Raw genomic sequence first — 27511 nt, forward strand, 5'->3', positions numbered from 1 at the left:
TGCTCCAGTCTCTCGATCACTACACCCGACTAGCCCCTACTGTTATCTAATTATTTACAGGAGAAAGGCAGGTTTACAATGCCCTGAATTAAACAGAACTTTGCAAATAAAAATGATCAGAATTTCCTGCCCTGTGACATGGAAGAAGATGATGTCTCATGTGGATTGCTGATTAGAATCGGAGCTATGGGCGAACTCCGGCCTTTGGTGTCAGACTGGATTTGTTCAGCGCTCTGTGCCTGTTCAGAGGGACTCCTCCCTTGCTCCCTCAGCATTGCTCCCCCTCCACTGCCAACGTTCAGGTCTGACCCCGGGTAAACTCAATACACAAATTATTCTGAGTGTGAAATGTATAATATTAAAAGTCACCCATGACAGGAGAAGGGGGCGATCCCAACTGGGTGGGCAGCTTAGCCATTGTTTTAAAACTTGGCCTCCAGTCCCGAATTCCTCCGGGGGGGGGGTCAAGGAGCCAGCTTTTATCCCTCCCCGCCCTTTCCTGCTCTTATGCAAACTGTTTTGGATGTGCCAGACGTAGACAGAAATATGCCCCGATTGTCCCATGAACAAACACACCAAAAGGACCCAGTTTTTAACCCCCCTGATATGCTGGAAATGTGTATCCTCTGACCAGGCTTGAGAAACCAGTATTTGTAATTGCTGTAGCTTTTAATCTATTTCACACACACGCGCACACACGCACAGGCACATGGACACCCAAGGCAAGCAAAGTAAGGGACTCCTCCACAGTAGAAAAATATAAACCATGGGCGCCGGCGGTGGGGGGACTTTTAAAGACCCTCGGGGACTGAGCAGACTCTGGAAGGCATGGAATGTCAGTTAAAGGGGAAAGGCGGAGTTGATGTGGTAGCAGTGGCGTAGTGGTTAAGAGCAGGTGTACTCTAATCTGGAGGAACCGGGTTTGATTCCCTGCTCTGCCGCTTGAGCTGCAGAGGCTTATCTGGGGAATTCAGGTTAGCCTGTGCACTCCCACACACGCCAGCTGGTGTCCTTGGGCTAGTCCAGGGGTAGGGAACCTGCGGCTCTCCAGATGTTCAGGAACTACAATTCCCATCAGCCCCTACCAGCATGGCCAATTGGCCATGCTGACGAAACTGATGGGGAATTACAGACCTGAACATCTGGAAAGCAGGTCTAGACTAATCTGAGACCCTCTGAGCTCTCTCAGCCCCACCTACCTCACACGGTGTTTGTTGTGAGGGGAGAAGGGAAAGGAGTTTGTGTCTCCTTGCAGGAGAGAAAGGGGGGATATAAATCCAACTCTTCTTCTTCTTCTTCTTCTTCTTCTTCTTCTTCTTCTTCTTCTTCTTCTTCTTCTTCTTCTTCTTCTTCTTCTTCTTCTTCTTCTTCTTCTTCTTCTTCTTCTTCTTCTTCTTCTTCTTCTTCTTCTTCTTCTTCTTCTTCTTCTTCTTTACTCAAGCCAACAAGAGCTTAGAACAGAAGTTCCCAACTTGGTCCTCATGATTCCCACCAGCACCTTCTCTGTGTCACCCATTACGTGTTTTTAACAAGTGGGCGGGGCCAAGCAGGGCTTTTACCCAGCAAGATTGGCCAGGGGTCATTTGAGTGGCTTGGCAGATTTTTTTAAAAGGTTGCTTTGGCTGCAGCTACCAACAAGAATCTTCACTGTTTGACTGAAAGCAAGTAGGGTAAGGCAAAGTAGAGTAATGTTCTTTTCTCTGTCATGCAGTTTGAGGGCATTGAGGCTTACAGCCCTGTGAGGTAGGCCAGTGTTCTTAGCTCCCTAATGTATAAGGGGAACTGAACTCTGGCTGCAGAGAAGCCAATAGAGAGGGCCATGTGTAGGCGAATATAGACGTGGCACCCTCCCCGTACAAGATTGGAGCTGGAAGGGGTTTTTTAATACTGTGAACATGGCAGAGTGAGAATGAGAGAGACGCCTACAGGTTTCAGGCCTGCGTCGCAGTTCCCCAGACGGGCACCTGGCGTCCGTGCTGGCGAGATGGGGAAGAGCCATTCTGTGCCAGACTCCTGGTGGGTGGCTGCGAGTTGCTGACAGAGAACAAGCCATATGCTCAGAAGCCGAGCCATTCGGGGTGAAAGCAGAACCGGGTATTGTAGGGACCTCCCTTTGTTCCAGAACCGCTGCCCCAAATTCTGTGTGTCGGCCCAACTTGCGCGTGTGTGCGGACATCGGTTTCGTTTCCAGTCCCCGAAATTGGTATATGAAAGAGAGCGGGCGGGCAGCGCCTTCCGCCACTTGCTGCTGACCCTCTGAGAATTGGGAAGATGGGTGTGGCTTTGAGGCCCCACGTTTCAACCCCCTGCCTGACCTTTTTTAGACATTGCTATATTGGTGGTAGACTGTGCCACCCAGTTGCAACCAACTCCCTGGGGCAGAGGTGTCAAACTCGCGGCCCTCCAGATGTTGTGGACTACAGTTCCCATCATCCCCTGCCAACATGATGCTCGCAGGGGATGGTGGGAACTGTAGTCCATAACATCTGGAGGGCCGCGAGTTTGACACCTGTGTCCTGGGGTTTTCAAGATGAGAGACATTCAGAGGTGATATCCCATTGCCTGCCTGTGTGTAGCAAAACTGGACTTTTGGGGGGGGGTGGTCTGCCATCCAAGTACTAATCCATGGACTCCCCTGCATAAGAACATAAGAAAGAGCCAGCTGGATCAGACCAGAGTCCATCCAATCCAGCACTCTGCTACTCGCAGTGGCCCACCAGGTGCCTTTGGGAGCTCAGCAGGATGTGAAAGCAATGGCCTTCTGCTGCTGCTGCTGCTGCTGCTCCTGAGCACCTGGTCTGCTAAGGCCTTTGCAATCTCAGATCAAGGAGGATCAAGATTGGTAGCCAGAGATCAACTTCTCCTCCATCAATCTGTCCAAGCCGCACTGGCAGTCCTGGGTTGGCCCGGTCTGCCTCCTCATGACTAGCATATTGACACCCCATCCACCGTTAAAAGTTGGAATTGAACTTAGGTAGTCCTTCGTTTCGTGGTTCTAGTAAAGATATTCAGGTTCAGGAAGTTTAGACTGGGGCGTGGTGGGTAATATTGGCGAGAGGTTTTTGGAGGGTGGCATGCCTGCCAGTGTCGGAGCCGGGCCTTGCAGAGGAAAAGGTCAAATAGAGTCAAACAGAGGCGTTCCTCCCATAGGGCAAAGTGGGCAGTTGCCCACCAAAGAAGCAGCCTGTGGGGAGACGCAAAACTACAGGTTAGTTAAAATTGGGATTTTTTATTGTTATTTTTCAGTGTTTTTCTTTGGCGGCCTGCAGGGGCTCGGGTTTTCAGGCACAAGTGGCGCAGGTTTTCTGGGGATGTTTCCGAGAGACGGAGTGCTATCACTTGGGTTTGGTGAGGGTTTGGGACAGGAGTCCGAGGTGCTTGGACTCCCCAGGGAGGTGCCCCATCACAGCTGACACCCGTAGGAGGCGAGAATAAGGCGTCGCTTTGAGGGGTGATGCTTGGACTGGACCGAGCCTGCCAAACCTAATAGGAGAGGAAGTCTCTTACTATTCCTGGAGTCTTGTGAAGTTTGGTCCAGAGTTGGCTATGGAATGCAAAGAGAGTGCCCACACATCATCCATGTTTCCAATAAGACTAACAGAAAGATGATTGCACAGGGTCAGTGCCTGGACCCCCCCCTAGTTCTTTCCTGGGAGGTATCACATCAGAGAATCTCTTCTGAATGCTTGGGTTTGTGGTTTGGGTCCGGGGGTCCCAAAGCTATCAGACTCCCCAAAGGGGGGTGCCCATCATCCATTTGTTTCCCTGGTGAGGGCCGCTTAAAGAAGATAGGAGACTACACCTTTTAGGGTCCATAACTTTGGATAACCTAGACAAACCCTCACCAAACCTGGGGCGGTATCGGTGGAGTCTCACAAATGCCTCAGTTTGTTGCTGCTCCAAACAAGTGCCTGACGGCATTTGAGAATTTCCTGAATTTTCCTTTTAAGCCTTACGGCCTTAGTTTAAAAGGGAGAATCTGAGGGACCCCAGTTTAAACATTGAAAGTGATGCTGTTTCAGGGTGGGGAGAATCAAGCCAAAGAATAATGGCTGAAACAATGAAAAGTGATGCTGTTTCCCTCAATTGGGGGGACTGGATACAACACCATAAAATGTTTTCATAGCAGTAATAAAACATTTTTGAAAACATTTTCAAAATGCTTTCAAAATTTCATTTCTCCATGTGTATCATGTTGCTGTATTTTATTGTTGGGATTAGGGCATATTCTATAATGTGATGAGTGACTTTGAGCAAACACCGGTGGCCGTGCGATGGGGAGGGTGACTGCTGGGGCTCAAGCTCCAGTTTGCCTAGATCTGCAAAGGGGTGTGTGCGTTGCGTGGGCACATGCCTGGGGGGGCATCAAACTCAGGTTTTGCCCAGGGCTCCAGTTTACCTAGTTACGCCACTGGAGTCAAACCTCCCTCTGTATCCCTGCGCAGCTGACTTGCAGTGAGGCAACCCACTCTTCCCTCTGGGTATGTGACTGGCAGCCGCTCTCCAGGGTCTGGGGCACGGGAGATTCTCCCACAGAATCTGATGCTGGGATTTAAGGTTGACACAGCCTCCAGGGCCATGGGCCATTCGACTCAAGTACTCAGATGTTATAGCACCCGCAGTTCCATCATCCCCTGCCCAGCATGGCAGGGGTGATCAGAACACAAGTCCTATCTGGGAGGCCGCAGGTGCCTAATATCCAAACAGTGGCAATCTCCACAGGGATTATAATTGATCTCCAGGCAACAGGGATCGATTCCTGACCGGCTGTTTGGAGAACGCCAACTAGACCTCTTGGGGTACCTTCCCACCCCAAACCCCAACTTCTCCAGGCTGTACCCCCAAAGCTCTTAAGAATTGGCAATCCTATGCAATTTGATCCCCACCCTCTGCAAAAAAAAACTGGGTCAGGGGCCTGTAGCTTTGGGGTTTGGTTCTTTATCAAGCTACCATGGGAGGAGGCTGTGATAGAGGTAGATGCAGAGGAAGGGGAAGGGGAGCGACCCCCCCCCCATTCTTCCCCGCTGCTGCCTTCCAATGGCACGGATTTCACAACCGGCCAGCAACCCTCAGCTCAGAGAAGCCAGCCGAGGATGCCGTTGTGATGAGATCAGAGGCAAGCTGGAGCCCGAGACAGGCAGTCTTGGCCAGCACCCCCTCCCACCCACCACCCACCCACCCACACATTCCCTAGGTAGGAGGAGGCGGCTGCCTTCCTGATCCCTGCTGGCAACAGGGTGTCCTTTGTGCCAGCGCCTGGGGTGTGTGTGTGTGGAAGGCTCCCCCCCCCCCCAAAGGAGCAAAGTTGTGGCAGGAACGGGGGAGAAGGAAGGGAAAGTTCAGAAGCTGGCAGAAATGGGGAGGGGGTCCCCATCATATCTGGAGACCAGATGTTTACAGATGTGAAGGAAACCAGCTCCTCGGGTTTTTTTCCGCTCTCCCCTGAATGCATGAGCCGATCAGATCTCTGGCTGTGATGGTGCTTAGGTTGCCAACTCCTGGTTGGGAAATTCCTGGAGACTGTGTGTGTGTGTGTGTGTGTGTGTGTGTGTGTGTGTGTGTGTGTGTGTGTGTGTGTGTGTGTGTGTGTGTGTGTGTGTGTGTGTGTGTGTGTGTAGCCTGTGAAGGGCAGGGTTTGGATGGGGAGGGACCTCAACAGGGTACAAAGTAAGAGACTCCACCCTCCTAAGCAGCCTAACCCAGGGAAATGGGTCTCCGTAGATCAGTTGTAATTCCAGGAGATTTCCAGGCATCACCTGGAGTTTGGCAACCTTAATTCTGCAGACTAGCCGGCATGCACGCAGGAAAGCAGAGTTTCTAGTCCTGCCTGCAATGCCTGCCAAATCCCTCAAAATCAATCACAGAACAAATCACGCAATATACCCAACTCAGCTATGTTTGCCTCATTTATGCAGGGGGCAGAATCCCGCTGGATAGCTTGGGTGCAGCGGCGGTCGGGTCACATTTGTGGGCCAACCCAGAGAGTGAAGACCTTCCTCACAGTCAAGCTGTCCTATGCATCTGGCATTCAGAGGTAGACTGCTTGTGAAGCTGGAGGCTCCCTTCCCACCTATTGACAGCTCTTGTTTTCCAAACTCAGCTTCAGCCTTCAATTGCAGCCTCCCACACAGAAACTGGAGCACATTTTTTTTAAATGGAGAAAACGTCCCCTGCCAGGTTTTTGTGCATCCCCGCTATTTTACAAGGCATAAGAGCACCGGGGGTGGGGGGTGGGGTGGGGAAGCTGGTTGAAAGCAACAGGAGACAAGCTGGCTGAGAGAGAACGAGATGGTTCTAACGCTCTCTTTCCCCTCTATGGGGCACAGAACTTAGATCCAGGGATGGCCCAGCTTCAGCCTACAGGAGGGACCTCTGACAACCGACACAAGAGAGAGGGAAATGCTGCAGAAGGTGGCATGGGGCTGAACCTGCAAAGTGTGGGCACGGTGCCCAAGGCAGCAGCTGGCAGGCACTAAAGCCTGGCATGTTACCAAAATGGCTATCTCCTTTCTCTCGCTCTTTGTTCGATGCAGGGGAAACAGGAGTGAGTAGATTTGGTTTAATTACCCTAATGCTCCTTAGGGCAGCAGCCCAGGAACATGGACCCAGAAGGCCGCCCGCTCGTTCTGGGAAAAGGCAAACACTTGATGTCCACAGCTGCATGCTTTGGGTACTCCGTGGTGCTGTATATTTTCAGGGCACTCTCAATTATTTTGCACATTCCTCTTTCCAGTAGTTGGAGCTGACTGGTTCTGGGTTCCAGTTCTAGTGAGCCATCTTGCCCATCTTAAATTATCCCTTTAAGTGGGAAAAGCCCCACAGATTAAATGATTTTAGCCCCCGTTTTTAAAGCACAGGGGTAGCCCTGATAAATAAGCTGTCAGTCCTAGAGCTGGTGAACAAAGCTGTTTTGTATCTCATTCCGCACATGCAGAATAATGCACTTTCAAACTGCTTTCAGTGCTCTTTGAAGCTGTGCGGAATGGCAAAATCCACTTGCAAACAGTTGTGAAAGTGGTTTGAAAACACATTATTTTGCGTGTGCGGAAGGGGCCTATGATCCAAGGCTCAATTACTAGAGAAGCTGGAGGAGGGAGAGTGTGTCCCCTCCCTACTTAATTCAGAGGCCAGATCTTGCTCTGGGCAACCAATGCAGCCTTCAGAGTCACATGATTTTTTTTGGTAGTTGGGAGGGGGAGAATCAGCTCTTTTAGGGAGCACCGTCTTGGATGCATCAAAGAAGAGACTGACTAGGAGTGACAGAGGCCCTGGTTAGGATTTTACAAATACCTGCTTCATTCAGAGTTAACTGTTGAAGTCACATGCCTAAAATCACACGAGCTTCTGGAAAGACCTTTCTGTTTCTTCCAGTGAAAGAAGAGAGACAGACACACAGGCACATATAGACTGCACAAACACTCAGACTGAGCAGTTGCATAGAGTTTACTGTTCCCTATATTTAGTGTGAATTCATTTGTTATCTAGTAAAGTTCTACAAAACTACTTGCATCTCTGTTGTATTATTTACTCTGCTAATTTATTACAATTCAACAACAGGTTAAGGGCCCAGAAGTTTCCACTGCATATATTTTTTCTCTCTGATGCAAAATTAATTGCTTATGTAAAGGAAGCTCCTAAAAAGCAAAGTGTTGGATGAAGAAGCCACAGTCACCACAGTCAGCACTGTGACAACTGTTTCAGCAAATGTGAGTACAGTACAAATCCAAAACCAATATGCCCGCAGTCTACTTTACCGACTCTCCCTTGTTTGTATGAGTGTAATTTTTTAATCTGATTTTGATCAATATGTATGAAGCTTGCTCTTGCTATTCAGAATCTATTCCATGTGATTGAGAAAGAAATGCCCCCAAATCCTCATAAATAGAACCTGTTTAAAATGGCTGATTACAAAGCATGCTATCTCCTGGCTCCAACCATAGGGGCTGAGGAGAATACCCTTATTATGAGATGCAAATCTTTGGAAAGGCTTGGAAGAAAATACTGTGAAAAATCAGTTAAGAAAATAAGACTTCTAAAAAGGAAATTCTGCAGTGCAAGAATAAAAGAAGGGGGCAATTTGAAGGAGCATTTTATGCAAATCAGGGCAAATGAAAAAGTTTTGGAGGATTAAGATGTGATTTCTGCAATCCTGGGGTCTTTTCCTGACAGTTTGAAAACCAAGTGTCTGTTCTTGAGACCAGAGTCATTGGACCTGGATTACGTTCTGAATTATCTAAGAGATACAGATGCAGAAAGGAAAGGAAAGGAAAGCATCAAGGAAAGGAAAGGAAAGCACTCAGGCCCTCCAGGTGTTCATGGACTACGATTCCCAGCAGCCCCTGCCACTAGATCATACCAGTGAAGTAATTTGCTTTAGCAGTGGAAGAAGGGGAAGAATATTGTTGTGAAAGAAGAACAGCTAGGAGAGTAGAAGGGAAGAACCAAATAATGCTTGTAGAAGAGGTGATGTTAATAAAACTTTAGTTGTAAAGAAAGTTAAAGAAAAGGGTTAACAAAGAAAAGACTGCAAAAAACTGCAAAAGTAAAATGAATTCATTTCTTTTGAACTCTGGATCTTTTCCCCATGTTTGCAATAATGAAAAATATTTTATTGAATTGAAAGAAAATGAAGAAGAGAAACTTATGTAGGCTGATGGTAAACCACTGAAAGTATATGGAAAAGGTACTGTGAGAGTTAATGTTTTGAGTTCTATTGGAGAAACAGCATGGCATGACCTAATAGAGACACTGTATGCACCTGATGCTAGTAAAAATTTAATAGTGCTTGCCTAGATTGCCGAATGGTGGAAACAAGATTATGATGGATGGAGAAATATGTTACCTTTATAATCCAAAATTTAATATGGAGTTCAAGGCTGAAAAGATTGAAACCTTCTTCTATCTAAGAAATATTGAAAGTGCTGTTAGAGCCATTTCTCACATAAAAAGGGAAACTGCTGTGATTCCAGTTGTGTTTATGGTTGGGAATTCGGGAGGGGGGACTTGATGGGGATAGAGGGGATGGCAAAAGCCAGGTTCATCAGAACTGACTTTTCCAAGCTTTGGTACTCTGACGCTTCCCAATAAACGCTACTGATCAACTATACAGAATCCGTTTATTATTATTATTATTAAGAGAAGAAGAAGAAGAAGAAGAAGAAGAAGAAGAAGAAGAAGAAGAAGAAGAGGAGGAGGAGGAGGAGGAGGAGGAGGAGGAGGAGGAGGAGTTTGGATTTATATCCCCCTTTTTCTCCTGCAGGAGACTCAAAGGGGCTTACAATCTCCTTGCCCTTCCCCCCTCACAACAAACACCCTGTGAGGTAGGTGGGGCTGAGAGAGCTCCGAAAAGCTGTGACTAGCCCAAGGTCATCCAGCTGGCCTGTGTTGGAGTGTATGGGCTAATCTGAATTCCCCAGATAAGCCTCCACAGCTCAGGTGGCAGAGTGGGGAATCAAACCCGGTTCCTCCAGATTAGATACACAAGCTCTTAACCTCCTATGCCACTTTATAGATGATCTGTTAGTGTGCTGTAAAGACCGAGAGGGTGCAAAGGAAACTGCTGAACCATTATATTAAACCACTGAAGTTAAATAACTAGGAGAAGTGAGTGAGTATCTTGGGATACAGGTTGGGCGAACTGAAGTTGGAGGATTTTTACTAAATCAAAAGCACAACATTATGGACTTTATCGACTCAGTAAACATGGAAGATGCCAAAAATAAGCATGCCACTGGGACCAGCATACCAAAATCTCATGGATGGAGACTTATTGAAGAACAATACTTGTTACAGGGAAGTGATAGGAAAACGTTTATGCCTAAGCACTGTGAGAAGGCCAGGTATCTGTGCGACTGCTGGTGTCCCGAGCCAGCAAACAAATGCACCCAACTACCATGGTTGGAGGGCTGTAAAGAACCTAGCCAGATGTCTCGTTAAAACAGCAGCTCTAAAATTTAAAATCTCACCCCGTCAGAACCCATGGCTAGTTGGATACATGGTTACAGACTAGGCCAAAGATAAGTCAATCTACAAATCTGCTAGTGGTGATCTGTTCTTAAAGGGAGGCAATCTAATTAGTTGGACCAGTCAGAAACAGTCAATCATTGCAAAATCAACCACAAAAGCTGAATATATATCTGCATCAAGTGTGTGTGATGAGTTAAAGTGGATTCTAGGGCCTTTCCCCACTCACCATTTGCTGCGCGCTACTCTTGCCAAGTAGCGCGGGGTCCAGCGGCACTCCCCACTACAGGGGCGGCGACAACGCAGCCACCCCGACTCTGCCGCTCTCGCACCCCCTCAGTGCGCGTCATTTCTGGCGCTGCTGAAAACGGTGCCTTTTGATGACCCCGCGCTCTGCGCGAGGCAGTGGGGAAGCCAGGGAACACAATCCCTGCACTGAAAAAGGTCCATGCCGGATGAAACCGGCGTCATTTTTAAAAGTGGGGAAACAGCCCTAGATCTTCTGAAGGACTTTGGTATAAATGCACCTAAACCAATCACCTTAGTGGAAGACAGCCAAGCTTGTATTGCCTTATCAAAAGGTGAAAGTATAAAAGGCTAGCAGTTAGCACATAGTCATCAAATTCTCTTCCGCAAGAGAAAAAGTGCAAGGAGGATTAATCAACATCAAATCCTGCCCTTCAGAAGAAATGATAGCGGACATACTGATAAAACCGCTTACTAAGATGAAATTTGAGAATCTCCTTCAGAAATTAAGCCTGATTGACTTCAGAAGCTGAAACTCGAGAAGGGGTTTGTTGGGGTTTTATAAGTGCCTGCTTCTTTCAGTCAAGCAAGAGTTAACTGCATGACATGCCTAGAATCACACGAGCTTCTGGAAAGATCTCTCTGCTTCTCCTTCCAGCAAAAGAGGAGAGACAGGCACAGATAGACTGCAGAGACACCCAGACCGAGCACTTGAATAGATTGAGTTCGCTGTTCCTATGTTTAGTGTAAATTCATTTGTTATCTAGTAAAGTTTTACAGAACTACTCACACCTGTGCCCAGAGTACCTCTGAGTATCCACAGAGGGCCTTTCTGCTCAGTGGCTTCCTGCTGGACCTTTTGCTTGAATGCAGATTTCCCTTTGCTCAGGGTTGAATGCAGATTTCCCTTTGCTCAGCCTCCCACCCCGATCCTGGCTCCAGGCAAATCTAGCTGCTTGCAAAGGGATTGGCAACTTGGGAAGGAAATGCAGAATTCATTTTCTTTTCTTTTTTGGCTGGCGCTTTTGGGAAGAAAAACAGAGGGCTTCGGCCAGCGGGGCTCCACAGCTGCTGCAGGCTAGACATTCCCCTCGGTCACCTGCCTACCGCATCTTGCCCTGGCGGAGGCTGAATCTGCGCCGTTGTCATTTTGGAACCCACGCATTGATAGCGCAGTCTGGGGGGAGTGCTGAGCTCCCCCATATCTATGGGTTCCGCCCCCTGAAAACAAAAATCCTCATCCTATTCCTGTTCTGCTCCCCAAGGCTGAATTTGGGGCTCATTCCGCACATGCAGAATAATGCGCTTTCAAACTGCTTTCAGTGCCCTTTGAAGCTGTGCAAAATAGCAAAATTCACTTGCAAACAGTTGTGAAAGTGGTTTGAAAACGCATTATTTTGCATGTGCGGAAGGGGCCTGTGTTGGGACTCAGCTCCTGCACGGTTTGCCGGTGCCTGTGAGCTCAACCGAGAATCAAAAGGAAACTGAGACAGAAGAAAATGGACACCTGAATAGATACCAAGCAGATATCGGCTACAGCTATGGAGGCCCTACACACACACACACACACACACCTGCACACACCAGGATTTGGGGGGACTGATTCCACATGACAGGAAATATCAGACAAATGTAGAGCCCCGGTGCCTTTATTCTAGAGATAAGAGTTCATCCCAAACGAGTTGGAACATCCAGGAAGTCTTTTGCAACACCTGTTACCTGATTCTTGTATGTGGAGATGCTGGCGGTTGAATCTGTGGCCTGCATACCAAGGAGATGCTCTCCCACTACGCCACCAGCCCTCCCCAGGTATCTGCCCCGCTGCCTGTTTTCTGCTAGGCCGCAGGGGCCCGACTTTTAGGATACAGATGCCCCGTCTTGCTTTCTTTTCCATTGCAGTTCTCTGCCAAGCACTCCTGCTGGAAGTGTCAAAATCAGGGGTCTGCAACTGGCGGCTCTCCAGATGGTCGTGGACTACAAATCCCATCAGCCCCTGCCAGCATGGCCAATTGGGATTTGTAGTCCATGATCGATTCCGCACTTGCGTTATCGACCTAAGTTCGAGCTGCGTTCAACCTAAGTGCTCCACACAACCACTGGGATCGACGTGGTTTTGTACCAGCTTCGCCCCGTGTAACGGTCAAATTTCGACTCCAGTTGGGAACGACTGCTATTTCAGGGAACCACGCTCGAACTCAGCAGATTTTATTAAAGATCTTGGAATCTCTGTTGCCATGAGTCCCCCATTCAGCCAATCGACAGCTGGAGTGTTCTGTGGGCATGCGTACAGCTGGCCATTAATCAAAAAAAACGCCACCTTCGTCCCGCATCCATTCCTGTGGCAGTTTTTTTTTATAACGCAGTGTGGATAGATGGAAACATGACCGCAGTGAGAACGAAGTGCAGCCAATCGGAACGGAGCGGCGAAGAGGCACAGGATGATCCCGCCCTCTGAGCTGGGATCAAGCTGGTTGCAGTGGGGAACAACAATGGCTTCGACCTAGGTCAGTACCCTTCTCAGGGAACTGGGTCGAACCTATTTTACTCGTGTGCGGAATCGCCCCATGAACATCTGGAGAGCCACAGGTTGCAGACCCCTGGTCAAAATGGTCACAAGTCAATGCACATTCAAGGGCAGACTCTGGGTAGCTGGCTTGGAGGACTGAATCCCCCACCCTTCAGTTGCTTCAGGCTCTAACTTTTTCCCCTGCCAACAGGCCAGCCATCTCACACTGCACCAGCTGAAAAGGGGGGAGGGACAAACCGAGATCACCCCTCCCTCTCCATCCTGGCCACTGGATCTGAGGCTGCTCAGATTCCACAGGGGTCTTAGCCTTGCCTATCACCCTGTGCCAAGGACGACACTTCGGTGACGCCCCCCTCATGCCATTTCCATCTGCGCTGGAGGTCCTGGCTGGCTGCCAGCTCCATTTCTGAGGCCCTTGAGCCTGTTTGGGGACAGGCTGCCCCACTACCGATCCTGGGAGGCTCTACACAGCCTGGCTCGGGGCTGCCGCTGCTTTTAGCTCCCCCTTGTTAAATCTGTTGATTTATTTGGGGGAGGGGGATGTTTGGCACAGAACCAGCAGCCGGGCTAAGATATATTTTTTTGCAGCATCTGGAGCCGGTTATCGGATTCGTGGCTTTCTGTGGGGTGGTGGGGGTGGAAGGTTCCTAGAAACCAAGCTAGGGTGGTGGTCGTGGGCGCTTCTGGGAATAGAGGCCAGCTGTCCTCCTCTTCCCCCCCCCCTACCCTTTGGCTTCTGGAGTTCTGTTTAGTCAGTTCAACTGGGGCGGGCTGGGGGAAGAGAAGAACGGCTGGTGCTATATATATCTTGGATCCACAGGTAACGATGATGCGTCATGCACTCCTCTGGCTTGACGCAGCTGGTAACGCATATCCAAGTTTTGGGTGTGTTATCTGTGTGTGTGTGTGTGTGTCCATCCCACACCTCCCCCCTCCCTCGCAAATTCCGTTCCGCTCTCCCTGCCAAACCAAACACCAGGAATAGCGTTCAAAGTCGGCTCAAAGTCTGTGCACCTGCTTGGCCCAGGGATTAGCGTTGCTAGCGTCCCTCCCCTCCCCTGTTGGCGTGCTTCTTTGGTCTCTTCTTGTTTGAATGCAAGGGGGAGTCTTCCCCCTCCCCTCAAGCCAGCGCGCTGTCGTGGTTACGAGCAGCAGCCTCTCTGTTCTGGAGAAGCGAGTTCGATTCCCCACTCCTCCCCAAGAGGCCTGCTGAGCGACCTTGTACCAGTCCCAGTTCTCTCAGAACTCTTTCAGCCCATGCAGAGGCAGGCAATGGCAGATGACCTCTGAACATGTCTTGTCACCAGAAGTCGGATGTGACTTGGTGGCACATACACCCACAGACAAGTTCCCCCTCTCTGTGAATTTTAGGTGACTTGAGCCCACACACACACACACACATTCTTCTCCTGCTCTGTTATATTTACCCCCCCACACACCAATTTGTTAGGATCTTAACCAGTACATTGCAGTAGTTAGGATGATAGAATAGGACAGGGGTCTGCAACCTGCGGCTCTCCAGGCGTTCATAGACTACAAATCCCATCAGCCCCTGTCAGCATGGCCAATTGCCTGATGGGAATTGTAGTCCATGAACATCTGGAGAGCCGCAGGTTGCAGACCCCTGGAATAGGACATGGGAAACCTGGATTTAAATTCTCACTCAACCCATAAACGACTGGGTGAACTTGGCCCCGCCTCATGCTTAATCTACCTTGCAGGATTAGCGTGATGTCCGAATAAAGGGGAAGGGGGAGAACCATGTGTCCCACACTTTGGAGGAAGGCAGGAACGAAAAAGGCTAAAAATCAATTCCCGTGACATCTGTTCATTTTTTTTTACCCAAGCACGAGAACCATCTACATTTCAAAGTTGGCAATGGTCAGGTTGCCAACTTTACTGTTCTGCTCCTCTAACTGCTGCAGAAGGCAGGCGGAAACAAAGCTCAGGGGACAAACCTTTTCCAGAGGGGCAAGAAATCGTCAGCAGATGGATTTCCGACAATCTGGCATAAGGAAGAACAAACTTGAGCCCTCTTGTTTTAGAACAGGGGTGTCCAACCCTGGTGCTTCAGATGTTCATGGACTACAATTCCCATCAGCCCCTGCTGGCCATGGCAGCAGGGGCTGATGGGAATTGTAATCCATGAACATCTGAAGCGCCAGAGTTGGACACCCTTCTGTAGAATGCATGTAGAAAAGGCTAGTTCTTCTCTGAGTTGTCCCCTTTTATTGGAACCTCTACTCCTGTGCTTGATCTGTAGATGTAAACAGGGGATCTGGTGAAAAGCTGGATCTGTGGATTTCGACCAGTCAGGTCTTCTGGGCCAACTGGCTGTTGCGGGTTTCCTGGGCTGTGTGGTCGTGGTCTGGTCGTTTTTGCTCCTAACGTTTTGCCTGCGTCTATGGCTGGCATCTTCAGAGGAGCAGCAGTGGCGTAGGAGGTTAAGAGCTCGTGTATCTAATCTGGAGGAACCGGGTTTGATTCCCCGCTCTGCCGCCTGAGCTGTGGAGGCTTCTCTGGGGAATTCAGATTAGCCTGTGCACTCCCACACACGCCAGCTGGGTGACCTTGGGCTAGTCACAGCTTCTCGGAGCTCTCTCAGCCCCACCCACCTCACAGGGTGTTAGTTGTGAGGGGGGAAGGGCAAGGAGATTGTAAGCCCCTTTGAGTCTCCTGCAGGAGAGAAAGGGGGGATGTAAATCCAAACTCTTCTTCTTCTTCATGTCGCTCTGTGTGTGTGGCTGTGACATTCGTCTGAGGATGCCAGCCGTAGGTGCGGGCTAAACATTAGGAGCAAAAAGGATCAGACCATGACCACGCAGCCCCGAAAACCCCACCACAGTTGGTTGTTTCTGACTATGAAAGCCTTTCACAGTTTGTTCTCCAGGTCAGTTGGCAACCTGGCTTCAATGCTACCTGGCAGAAGCGCTCCAGGGTCCTGTTGGAGTGGGTGGGTGGGTGGAAAATTGGGTTAACCCGAGGCTTTCTTCTGAGGAATGAGTACATTGAGTAATCCCCCCCCCCCCCCCGCCCTGCTGTTGCTGTCTGTTTCAACATGATGTCCTTCCTGTGTGCTGGTATGTGGAAAGTTTTTTTGGGGAGGGGTCAGTTTTGCCTGGCACACCCCCCCAACCTCCAACACGGGAACAAGATGTTCTTGCTTACAGCCTTGCTTGGAAAGAAATGCCTCACCCTGACCTTCTCGGAACCAGAGGTGGCTGCTGAGGTCATAGAGGGTGTGCAGGCTGGCGCCCTGGGGTGTGTGTGTGTGTGTGTGCGTGGGAGGAAAGACACTCTGCACATGTTTAGAAAGAGGTGGGTAGCTGTCACTTCTCAAACTCCCAGGGAGTGGGAACGAGAATGGGGGAAATCCCACCTGGTTCTTTGCCTCTACCCCATCCCATTTTTGATGGAGGACCAAGCACACTGTTTGTGCTTCAAAGCGCTCCTGTGTCACAGCATCCATTAGGATTGCCAGCTCCATTTCGGGAAACATTTGGGGTGGAATCTAAGGGGGGCAGGGTTTGGGGAGGGACTTAAATGGGGTAGAAAGCCACAGAGTCTACTTTCCAAGGTAGCCATTTGCTCCACAACAGGGGTCTGCAACCTGCGGCTCTCCAGATGTTCATGGACTACAAATCCCATCAGCCCCTGCCAGCACCATGCTGGCAGGGGCTGATGACAGGCTAGTCCATGGAAAACGGAGAGTCAGGTTGCAGGCTCCTTGCTTCCAAAACAGGGTGGTAGGGAACCTGTGGCTCTCCAGATGTTCAGGGAACTACAATTCCCTATCAGCCCCTACCAGCATGGCCAATTGGCCGTGCTGACAGGGGCTGGTGGGAATTGTAGTTCCTGAACATCTGGAGAGCCGCAGGTTCCCTACCCCTGCTCCAGAAGAACTGATTCCTGTCACAGAGACCAATTGTAATCCCAGGAGATCTCCAGCCACGATCTGGAGTCTGGCAACCCTATAATGTTACAGACATTTTGGGGCCCTTAGCCCCCCACCATTTTTACTGGACGACAAACACTCTGCACGTTCTCAGAAAGACACCTGGGTCACAGCATCCCAAGTGACCACCGCCTCCTTCCGCTGGACCCCGAAGCCCTCTCCTCTCCCAGGACAGGCATCCACAGAAACTTCATCAGAACTCAAAATTGGGGTGGGGTGGGGTTGTGTGATTTTGCGCGTTCCTCCGTCAAACACTTCCGGGTTTGCGTTTTGCTTGGGTACTCCAGGGCTACCTGGAACCTGGGCTGCACAGTCCACGCACAAGCCAAGCTGACAATCCCCCCATAAGACCCCTACCCAAAGTCAGCAGCTTTGCGGGATGAGGTGGGGCTGGGCTGGAGTGCTGTTTCTAGGCATGTCCTCCCACCCCAAGCTTCTTTGTAAAAGAGGCCTTGTGGCTCTAGAGAGAGGGTCTCCAACCTCTGGCCTCTCAGATGTTCACATGAACTGCAATCTACACTCAGCTCTGCCAATTGGTACTGGCTGAATGCAGGTGCAGCGGTGGGTGTAGTGGTTAAGCAGCAGGTGTGCCTCTAATCTGGGAGGAACCGGGTTTGATTCCCAGCTCTGCCACGCTGAGCTGTGGGAGGTGTGATTCTGGGGTGCCGGAGTAGCTTGTGCACTCCAACACAGGCCAGCTGGGTGACCTTGGGCTAGTCACAGTTCGCTTTGGGAGCCTCTAGCTGGCCACTCCTATCCTCTGGGGTGTTTGTTGTGAGGGGAAAGAATTGTAAGGAGTTTGTAAGCCCCTTTGAGTCTCCTTACACGAGAGAAAAGGGGGGATATAAATTCAACTCATCTTCTTCTTCTGATGGGAATTGTAGTCCATGAACATCTGGAGGGACATAGGTTAGAGACCCCTGCTCTCTAGAGCGTGTAGCCTCCCTGAAGGTATTTAGAGCATGTGCAGAACGCCTGAGCACTTGGCCACCTCCTGTACTTAGCCCAGCTCACACAGGGCACCCAAGTCAGGAGAAAGATGTTTGGGTCTGTGCTGGGGTAGGACATCGCCTCGAACCCCTCTTTTGAGGCAGGTAACCACCAAGTCCACACATTTCCTGGGAGGGGGGGGGCGTTCTTGGTCCCTACAGAGCGGAGCTCGCCCACTGGGAGAGCACTCTCTGTGACGGGGCTTTCCCATGCAGCGGGTAGGAAGACGTTCAGGAACTGGAGCGCGTTTTGCTTATTGAGGCTCGCAATGCGGCGCCAGGCAGAAATCCAACAGGGGAAGCCTTCTTCTTCCATCGCCCGGATTGGGGAGGGGGGGGCGTTCCCCTTTGAATCCTATGCCTTTTAAAATGTGAGAGGCGCAGGAGGAAGAGGCGTCAATCGTAGAATTGACCTGGAGGGGGGAAATAGGGAGAGAGGAATGTGCAGCCTCCCCCCCCACCGCCCTCCGCATCACTCCCGCCCGCCCAAAAGTAGCCGCCGCAACAGTGAGATAGCGAGGAGGGGTTGCCATGGCAACATGCGGGGATGGGGGGGGGTTTGGGTTGCGCCTGGCCTGAATGAATGACTTGGAGCGTGCATGAATGAATTTTCTTGTGCTGAGCTGGCATCCCTCTCCCTCCTTCCTTTCCCTTAGGAGGAAGCTAAGAAATTAGGCGCTAGAAACCCACTTCTCAGTGGGGTGTGTGGGGAGGATCAGCGTAAAATCGGTTCGCCTTTAAGGTGGCGCCGCCGGATTTGGGTTTTATTTTGCTGCAATGGATTAATTGATTGATTGATTAATTGGAATTAACCTGGAATTCTCCAGGAAGGCTTTTTCCCCCCCTTCTGGTGCTCTTTTGAAGGCATCTTTACTATGCAGAAGGAATATGAAGCTTCTTCCAGTACGGGGAGGAAGTAACAAGATAGGTGATCTCTCCCCCCCCACCCCACCTGCCTCCCCCCACGTGACATCAACATTTTAAAATAGTCTTTAAAACGGGTTGCAGAACCGGGTTTATGAATCGTGCAGAAACCGCAGCCCGATCCTCGCTGCAATCCAGTTCGGGTTTTCGGGCTGATCAGCAGCCGGGCATAAAGAGAGCGGGTGGCGGCGCTTTTCCTCCGTGCAGCAGTGCTGAAAACCAGGCCTGGAGCAAAATCATACAGAAGGGAAGAAGCAGGAATTTGGTCTTCCATGGAAAGGAATTGATTGCTAGCTCGGGTCAGTTAGTGCCCGTGGTCTTTTCTAAAAAGGCGGGCCTCTGCCTCCGAAGACAAGGAGGAAAAGAGAGGCTTGCCAATCTCCAGGCAGGGGCTGGAGGGATACTTTGGAGGATACAATCTATGGAGGATTCTCTCCTCCCCAAACTCTGGTCTCCCCCGCCCCTTCACTCCCAAACATCCAGGCACATCCCATCAGCTGGTAACCCTTGGGAAAGACCCTTGAGTCTCCTTGCAGGAGAGAAAGGGAGGATATAAATCCAAACTCTGATAAGGTGAAGGTGCAAACACCAGGTTACTAGGCAGACTATGTTTATGGGGTCGTTTGCCAATGCCTTCCCCAGTCACCCACACTTTACTGTTCAACCACCATCTCTTCTCTTCTCGGCAGGACCGGCAGGGGAAAAGCATCTAGGTCATAAAGCGGCTCTGCTCACCCCCACACGCCCCCAGCTCTCGCTGCCCACCCCAAGCTGCTTCCAGCCCTTCCAGAGAATTGCAACAGCCCCAGGCCTGCGTCACAGGGAGGCCGGAGGAAGGTCCGGCTGCCAGGAAACTCAGCCTTCTATTCCCTCACCCGCCTCCCTTCTCAGAACAGCTTCGCCTGCAGGCCTCCTCCGTCTACAAGGGATATTTTTAGCATAGCCAGAGTCAAGCATTAAAGGGGAAAATGAGAGAGAGAGAGAGAGACCAGAGACCACAGCTGGGCCCTTACTGAGTGAGCTGCACTGCAAATTCTTCCCTTCCACTGTGACCCTTCGCCTGCCAGTCTGGGCAGAGGGCCACGCTGGCCCGTTCATCGGACACGGGCTGTAGGGAGAAGCAACAAACAGGCTATTTTAACTGGAGCCAAGGTTTTGCACTGGAATCTGCACAGCCGTGACGAGGAGGGCCTTTGAGCGTCACGTGCAAAGTGTCTCCTGCCCAGCCACAACCATTCCCCAGGCATGGTCGTTTTGACCATTCTTCTGCCCAAAAAGATGATCCGTGGCTGGAATTGCTCTTTGACACCTTCTGAGTACCATGATGGGACGCTTTTGCTCAGATTCAGAGGTGACATGGTAGCAATGTTTAGATATTTGAAGGGATGTCATGTTGGTGAGGGAGCAAGCTTGTTATCTGTGGCTGCAGATACTAGGACCAGGAGTAATGGGTTCAAGGTGAAGAAAAAGAGATTCCACCTAAACATCAAGAAAAACTTCCTGACAGTAAGGGCTGTTCAGCAGTGGGATGCACTACCTCGGAGTGTGGTGGAGTCTCCTTCTGTGGAGGTTTTTAAAGAGAGGCTGGCTGGCCATCTGTCAGGAGTGCTTTGATTGTGTCTTTCTGCATGGCAGGGGGTTGGACTTGATGGTCCTTGGGATCTCTTGCAACTCTATGATTCTTTCAGTGTGCAGAAATGGCTGGGAGGCAGCGTGTGTAGGGATCGGTGCTGGACTTTGAAGAAAAACACCCAGGTTCGAAGCGCCATTTGGCCCCCCAAAACGTCCCTGCGCAAAACCCTCTCTGTCACCCTACCTCAACTCGCAGGGCTGTTGTGAGGCTCAAATGGAGGCAGGCAGAACTATGCATGCCACTCACACCTGAGTGTCTTGGAGAGACAAGATTAAAGCTCGATGAATAGCACGCATCTTATATACCCTGTTTCCCCGAACATAAGACATCCCCTGAAAATAAGACATAGTAGAGGTTTTGTTGAAGTGCAAAATATAGAGCTTCCCGAAAAGTGGGACATAGCAAAGTTTTGTTTGGAAACGGCCTGGCCAGACAGAGACGAAAAATGAGACATCCCTGAGAAAATAGCGTAGTAGAGGTTTTGCTGAAGTCACGAAATAAGGCATCCCCCAAAGTAAGACATAGCAAAGTTTTGTTTGTTGGAAGCATGCCAACCGAAGACAGAACACAGAAAAATAAGACATCCCCTGAAAATAAGACATAGCGCATCTTTGGGAGCAAAAATTAATATAAGACACTGTCTTATTTTTGGGGAAACACGGTAGAAGCATTTGCTGGCTCTAAGGATGGAGAAAGACGTCTTTGGGAAATGCACCAGAAATAGAGCCCCTGGACTTTCTCAGAGTGTGTTTGCTGTTAGAACGTACATAACACTCATGGAATCAATTGACTTGTGCACGGCAACGTTTCTGTGAAAAGTGATCCTAGGAAGAAAAAAAACCATCCCGCGAGAGAAGGTCGGGTTTACTCCCCATCATCAATGCTGGCTGAGGCTAGGAGAACGAGACTGAAAGATTGGCGCTGTTCACCTGGCCCCAGAGCTGGTGCCCTGGCATGCAGAAAGCTAGCAGCTGAGGCTTTTCCCATTCTTCACTCCAGGAGAGGACAAAGCACTTTAACAGCCACTTTTCTGGTTGCAAAGAAATGCTGCCCACCAAAGAGGAACTTTTGGGCCCACTCCTGGCCTGCCCGGGACTGCTGGAAGCAAATGTTGGACGTGCACAGAATTCTTCTTCTGCCTGAATGGGCGGGCCGAGGAGTGGAAGGGGAAAGGGGAAATGGTGATGTCTCCATTCTGGTGCCGTGTCAAGGTGAGAGGAATCTAGCAAAATCAGCAGGCCAGGATGTAGCCTTCCCAGCTGGCAGGCAGGCAGGGAAGTGTGGTGCTAGGGGGCTGGAGAAGCTACCACCCCCACCCCCACCCCGTTCCCAGGCTGCTGGCACTGGGCCCCGCCCACCAGACCAAACCCCAAATGAGGTGGTTTTAATTACAGACTGAATTGGGCCGGGCCGGGGCTCTGCGGAGCGTTCGCTTAACTCCTTCCCTGCTCTGCTGCAGGACTTCTCAGGCGTCTGACATGTAGATGCCTTTGCAGGCAAAGTTCTCCCCTTCTCTGCGTGGGTTTCCCAGGTCCCCCTGGGCTGCCAGTGGTAGGGGGCTGGGGTCTCCAGCTCCAGGTGAGGGAACCGGTGGGGTAGAAGGCCACAGAGTCCACCCTCCAGTGGTAGGATTCAAATCATTTAGCAACCGGTTCCGAATGGACTCAGTAATGCACAGGTGTCAAACTCGTGGCCCTCCAGATGTTATGGACTACAGTTCCCATCATCCCCTGCCAGCATGATGCAGGCAGGGGATGATGGGAACTGTAGTCCATTACATCTGGAGGGCCGCAAGTTTGACACCTATGCAGTAATGGATGACAACCAGTTCTCTGAACTCGACAAAAAAATTAGCTACCAGTTCTACCGAATAGGTGCGACTAGGCTGGATCCCACCACTGCCTCCAAAGCATCTCTCTTCTCTGGGGGAACGGATCTTTATGGTCTGGAGATCGGTGGAAATCACAGGGGATGCTCAGGTCCCACCCGGAGACTGGTATCTGTATCTCTGCGCCGGAGGGGAAAGCGTCATCTCAGCCCTGCTTCCGGCTTTTGTGCCATTTCAAAGAAGGGGAATCTATTTATGCAAGGCAGGCACCTCTAGGCAATTGCAGAATTTGTTGTTTTCTTGATATGGATTTAAAAAAAATAGCTTGTGTATTATGGTGTACATTATTTGGACGTGTGTTCAGACTGCTTGGGTGCAGCACTGAGCATGCAAACGTGGGCATCGCACAAGTGCCGGGCTGTTGATCTGGGTACGTTTCCCGGCGTGCCCCGCACCCCTTGCCTCTGGCGTCCTCCTCCGTCTCTCGCTGTGCCACTGGGGCGTGACTCACAGGGCCCAGGGAGTTAGTGGTGACTCAGCCCTGGATCGCAGCCTCCCAGCTGCCGCCTTGTGCCGTGCCAGCTTTCTCCTCCGCCACATGGAGGCTGAGACCTGAGCTCACCCCAGCGGTGGAGAGAAGGGCCCCAGGCGGGTGAGGAGTAATGGCCCAAGCAGCCTCCTCTTCTGAGACAGGCTTCATCTCCTGATGGGCCTCGTTTGAGTAGCAGATGGCGGTCCTGGGACTGGACGTGATTGCAAAGGGGAGGGCACCTGCCGAACATGTGCAGAGTGCTCGCCACCATATGAATGATTTATAGCTTTGTGTCTCTCCGTTCCCCCGAATTAACCGGAAAACCAGAATAAATAGTGCTGTGATGTCCAGAATAAGGCAAACTGATTTCCTTCCAGGCACACGCTGCTGTCCCGTGGTGTCCCGTGGTTAGACTCTTTAGTTTAGAGAGGAGACGTCTGAGGGGGGATATGATTGAAGTCGGTAAAATTATGCATGGGGTAGAAAATGTTGACAGAGAGACATTTGTCTCTCTTTGTATTGTCGAAGGCTTTCACGGCCGGAATCACTTGGGTGCTGTGTGGTTTCCGGGGCACGGAACACGGCCATACAGCCCGGAAACCACACCAAACGACCTAAATGTGGTCTCTCCGGCACAATACTCAGGAACACCAAGGGAGCATCCATTGAAAATGCTGGGGTTAGGACTACCAAAAAGGAAACACCTCGTCTTCAGCATAGCGTGTGATTGGTGTTTGGAATATGCTGCCACAGGAGGTGGAGATGGCCACTAACCTGGATAGCTTTAAAAGGGGCTTGGACAGATTGATGGAGGAGAAGTCGATTTATGGCTACCAATCTTGATCCTCTTTGATGCCTTAGCAAATGCCTTAGCAGACCAGGTGCTCAGGAGCAGCAGCAGCAGCAGAAGGCCATTGCGTTCACATCCTGCATGTGAGCTCCCAAAGGCACCTGGTGGGCCACTGCAAGTAGCAGAGTGCTGGACTAGACGGACTCTGGTCTGATCCAGCAGGCTTGTTCTTATGTTCTTATGTGTCAGCGACTCTGTAGGGTTTTCAAGGCAACAGATGAACAGAGGTGTTTTGCCATTGGCTGCCTCTGTAGCAACCCTGGATTTCCTTGGTTGTCTCCCATCCAAATACTAACCAGGGTGAATGCTACTTCATTTCTGAGAACTGACTTGATCAGGCCAGCCTGGGCCACCCAGGTCAGGGCGGAAAGAAATAAGTGGTTTGCCCTCACCTGCTTTTGTGTAGCAACCCCGGACTTCCTCGGTGGCCTCGCAGGTGACTTATGGCAACCCTGGAGGGTTTTCCAGGCAAGAGGCATTCAGAGGTGGTTTTCCATGGCCTGTCTCTGCACAGCAACCCTGGTTGCCTCCCATCCAAATACTAACCGGGGCTGACCGTGCTCAGTTTCTGGTCTCTCAGAACACAAAAGAAGCCGCCGTTCCCAGGCCGCTTAAACTATACAAACACATGCAAAATTCAAGTGCAAGTGATTTAATACAGTAAGGGCGATTCCGCACATGAATAAAATAGGTTCGACCCTGTTCCCTGAGAAGGGTACTGACCTAGGTCGAAGCCATTGTTGTTCCCCACTGCAGCCAGCTTGATCCCAGCCCAGCGGAATCATCCTGTGCCTCTTCGCCGCTCCGTTCCGATTGGCTACTGTTCTACGGCCATGTTCCGTCTATCCCCACACATGTTATTAAAAAAACTGCCACAGGAATGGAGGGACAAAGGTGGCGTTTTTTGATTGGCCAGCTGTACGCATGCCCAAAACACTCAGCTGTGATTGGCTGAATGGGGGACTCCTGGCACCAGAGATTCCGTGCTTTACTGGAATCGAGCTGAGTTCGAGTGTGGTTCCCTGAAAAAGTAGTAGTTCCCAACTGGAGTCGGAAATTGGACCGTTACACGGGGTGAAGCTGGTACAAATCCACGTCGATCCCAGTGGTTGTGTGGAGCGCTTAGGTCAAACGCAGCTCGAACTTAGGTCGATAACGCTAAGAAAGTGCAGAGAAGTGATGAGTGCATGCAACAAATATCCTACTTATATCGTGATAAATGGGAGCAACGATCCCTTCAGAGTACAGCATCAATACGTCAATAAATAAAACAGGGGTCCCGCTCTGTTCAGGTGCTACGGCCAAAGCATCTACGTCAAACAAGGGACACAAAAGCCTTGGCAGGACGGCACAGTCCCTGGACCTTTCAGGTGGATCCTCCCGGTAGGTGGACAATCTCCCAGTGAGTTGTCAAGAACCTGACCCGTGGTTGTAAAACAGTCATCATCATCATCATCATCATCATCATCATCATCATCATCATCATCATCATCATCATCATCATCATCATCATCAACCTTTTATTGGCATGAGTTTAAAATACAACAGAGAGGTTGAGGAGAATCAAGTTAAAATAAGTAAGTAAAATAAGTAAAAGACACTTCCAGCAGTTTAAAACAATAAATAAATAAATAAACTAAAATCTGTGGCGAATCTGCTGTGCCAGCGCCAGGAATTTGGCAACGTCTAGGGATCTCTGAGGAGGCTGATCACAAAGCAGATAGAAAGATTGGACCTTGTCTGATGAGTAGGCCATAGTTCTCAGTGTATGGGTCCATATATCGTCTTCTAGATGAAGCATATAGTTCGCAATCTAGGAGGATGTGCTCGATTGTTTCGATGGCTTTTTGTGAGCAGGGACACGTCCTTTGTTGGTATGGGATCTGGAGAGATCTGCCGCTCAGGACTGCTGAGGGTAGGACGTAAAACAGTCTTTTACAGTGGCATGGTCACGTTTTGGGATGTACAGGAGGTGTTCTCTTAGCTAGATGGGGACATTTGCAAGTTGTCTTTTTCTTAACCCTTCACATAACACTAGCAAGAGTTACCTGTGGACTGACGAAGATCACCTGAAAACGGCTGACCACATCCTTGCCAACTAACCGGGAGACTGTCAGCTAACCAGAAGATTGTCTATTTACCGGGGGAATCCGCCTGGAAGCAGAGGTGGGATCCGGCAGGTTCTCACAGGTTCCCGAGAGCAGGTGACTCATTATTTGTGTGTGCCGAGAGGGGGTGACTAGTTGGTGATTTTGCCACATGATTTTGGCCTTAGTTACGCCCCTCCTCTCAGCAGTAGCGCGCAGAAACTGGAAGCAGTCTAGCAGGAGGTGCACTGGCGTGCGTGGCAGCCTGCGCCTGCGTGCATTCGTTTCCCGACCGGCGCAGCGGCTGCGTCCTTGCCACAGCCCCGCCCCCGGAATTCCCGGCCACGTCCCCGTCGTGCCCCGCCCAGCCCCATTGGCCCTACGCCACAGTTTGAATCCCACCACCAAGGGAACCTGTTACTAAAATTTTTGGATCCCACCACTGCCTGAAAGGTCCGGGGATTGGACCATTCTGCCAAGAAGACTTTTGTGTCTCTTTTTTTAGGTGGATATTTTTAGCCATAGGACTTGGACTTGGGACCCCTGTTTATTAATTGATGTATTGATATTGTTTCTCCCATTTAGCGTTGCATATTTAGGATATTGTCTTGTTGAAGGCTTTCATGGCCGGATTCAGTTGTCTGTCGTGGGTTTTCCAGGCTGGTCTGATCTACCAGACCATGGCCACACAGCCCAGAAAGCCTACAACAACCAACTTAGGATATTATTTAATGCATGCACTCAGAATTTCTTTGCATTTTATTACTGTATTAAATCACTTGCACATAAGGTTTGCTTGTGTTCGTATAGTTTAAGCTGCTTGGGGACCGTGGCTTCTTCTGTGTTCTGAGTGTTTACTAAGTGCCAGCTGTTTGTTTTCGTTAGTTTCTGGGATCTGACAAGATCAGGCCCGCCTGGACCGCCCGGGTAAGCATCCCACACCTGCCACAGCTCCAAATAATTGATCCTCTTTGCAAGTGTGTGTTTACTTGCAATGGCCTACTTTGAAAGGACCTATCTAAAGTGCCTCGGGGCACATGCAGAGTACTCCTCTCCCCACTGAGCAACTTAACACCCCCCACAGCTGGGAGTGGGGTGGGTCAAACCTGGAGACCGCAGTTCTAGCCCTCGGATTTGTCTGAAAAGAAAAACTGAAGTGTGGAAGGCAGTAAACGCCAGAGGGGCTGAGAAAGGTCTCCGGACTTTCAAGCACTACCCATGCATATGGGAATCAACATTCTTCTCTCTCTCTCTCTCTCTCTCTCTCTCTCTCTCTCTCACACACACACACACACACACACACACACACACACACCCCTCCCATGCCGCAAATCTGGGTGTTGCCTGCCTGGCAGATGCACAGGGGCGTTGCATTCTTCTAGAGCGTTCGGGGCGTATTGCCCCAGGACCAACTGCTTAACCATGGGAAACCTGCCCTTGGGTGGAGCGTCAGGGCACCGTGCCCTCGCCCAGAACCCACATCCTGCGCCAACTCCAATCCCTTCTCCTGCAAAAACAACACTGGTGCAGACTTCAACCGAGACAGCTTGCCAAAGGCACCTCTCTGGCCCTGTCGCGAGGCCACTGAAGACGGGAAGCGCTCTGTGCGTGCTCAGAAGTCATCCAGCTTCCTGGAACTCCCCAGCCTATTTGTTGGACAAGACCCAAAGGGGACGGTAACACATGGAACCTTATAGAATCATATGGAATCACAGAGTTGGAAGAGACCCCCCAGGGCCATCAAGTCCAGCCCCCTGCAATGCAGGAACACACAATCAGCTTCAACTTCAAGACCTTTATTAGGCATATCGGTAAAAATAAAACAAAATGCAGGACAGAGCGGGTGTTAAAACAAGACACAAAACCGGACAAAGCACGTAAGGTTGGTAAGGAAGAGGTGATCGAGCTTCCATCAAGTCTTTGACTTGAGCACTTCTAATAAAAATTCAGCGGTTTTTCCTGTTGTCATAGCTGTGC

Source organism: Sphaerodactylus townsendi, linkage group LG05 (genome assembly GCF_021028975.2).
Source record: "Sphaerodactylus townsendi isolate TG3544 linkage group LG05, MPM_Stown_v2.3, whole genome shotgun sequence".
Lineage (NCBI taxonomy): Eukaryota > Metazoa > Chordata > Lepidosauria > Squamata > Sphaerodactylidae > Sphaerodactylus > Sphaerodactylus townsendi.